This window comes from Myotis davidii, unplaced genomic scaffold, assembly GCF_000327345.1.
Source record: "Myotis davidii unplaced genomic scaffold, ASM32734v1 scaffold3471, whole genome shotgun sequence".
NCBI classification, from domain to species: Eukaryota; Metazoa; Chordata; class Mammalia; order Chiroptera; family Vespertilionidae; genus Myotis; species Myotis davidii.
Window position 1 is genome coordinate 22964 of NW_006282516.1, and position 1856 is coordinate 24819.

Here is a 1856-nt window from a genome sequence, read left to right on the forward strand (position 1 = left end):
AACTAAGACACACCATAATTATAATGCCAAAAGGTAAAGACAAAAAGAGAATCTTAACAGCAGCAAAAGAAAAGTAGTTACTTATCAACAAGGGAGCTCCTATAAGACTATCAGCTGATTTATCAACAGAAAATTTGCAGGTCAAAGAGTCTGACAAGAAATATTAAAAGTGATGAAAAGCAGGGACTTACAAAAATGAATACTCTTTCTAGCAAAGGTCTAAATAGAAGGACATACAAAGAGCTTCCCAGACAAGAACAAGCTAAAGGAGTTCATTGTACCCAAACCAGTATTACAAGAAATGTTAAAGGGCCTTTTTGAAGAAGAAGAAGAAGGAGAAAAGGAGGAGAAGAGAACTAAGATGGCGGCATAAGGTACAGACCTGTGCATGCTGCCTCCCACAGCAACATTGAAACTACCAACTATAAGACAAAGAGCTATCATTCAGAACCATGGGAAAGCTGGCCCAGTGGAAGCTCTACAACTGGAAGGAAAGAAAGAAGAGCATTGAGACTGAGTAGGTTGTGCAGAGGCTCCAAGAATGGAGGTACGGTGTCACGCGCAAGCGGGCTGCAACTGGATGTATGGTTTTTGTCAATCAGAAAGGGATGCAGTCTCTCAAATCCACTGAGCTTGTTTGGGGTGGGATCCTGAGGTCCAAGACCCCTACGGGGAGATGCGAGACAGCCTTGCAACGGGCTGGAGAGCGAGAGTGGCTGTCTCACTGAGCTGCTTGCCGGCACTCAGGGATGCGAGACGCGGAGGCGCGGAGACACCATTGCCCCTTGCTCTGCCCTGGTGATTCCCAGGGACCCTGCCCTACTCAATTTACATTCCCACCCAAACTGTGCCAGTGGCACAAAGGGAACCACTGGCGCTTTTGCAGCCTAGGCAAACACAATGCAGATTTCAACTCTTCACATACGTAAGCGACACACTCAAGAAGCAGAATCAGGTTTGGAGGAAGCCGGAGCCGGACCCAGCAACCTGTGCATTGTCAAGACCCCTACGGGGAGATGCGGGACAGCCTTGCAACGGGCTGGAGAGCGAGAGTGGCTGTCTCCCTGAGCTGCTTGCCGGCACTCAGGGATGCGAGACGCGGAGGCGCGGAGACACCATTGCCCCTTGCTCTGCCCTGGTGATTCCCAGGGACCCTGCCCTACTCAATTTACATTCCCACCCAAACTGTGCCAGTGGCACAAAGGGAACCACTGGCGCTTTTGCAGCCTAGGCAAACACAATGCAGATTTCAACTCTTCACATACGTAAGCGACACACTCAAGAAGCAGAATCAGGTTTGGAGGAAGCCGGAGCCGGACCCAGCTGGGCTGGCGATGTGGAACGACTGTACCAGCAAATGCACAGGCAGGTCCACCAGATCCAGTCTCACATGGAATTCTGGGAGACGGCAGACAGGCAGTCTGTGCACTTGGTAGAAAACAAAATCCAAGCAAGCATATCAGATAATCAGCCACCAGGAACGCCTGGAGATTTTGTCCAGCAAGGAGCCACCCACCCAACAAAGGACAGAATGCCAAACTTCATGTTTCTTAGATGGCCCCTGTAAGGCTGAGACGGCCCCCGTGAGGCTGGGATGGCCCCCATGAGGCTGAGATAGCCCCGGTGAGGTTGAGATGGCCCCAGTGAGGTCAAGACAGCTCCGGTGAGGTTGAGACGGCACCGATGAGGTTGAGATGGCCTGGTGAGGCTGAGATGGCCCTGGTGAGGCTGAGACAGCCCCGCTGAGGTTGAATTGGCCCCGGCGAGGTTGAGACAGTCCTGGTGAGGTTGAGACAGCCCCTGTGAGTCTGAGACAGGCCCTGTGAGGCTGGGATGGCCCCTGTGAGGCTGATATG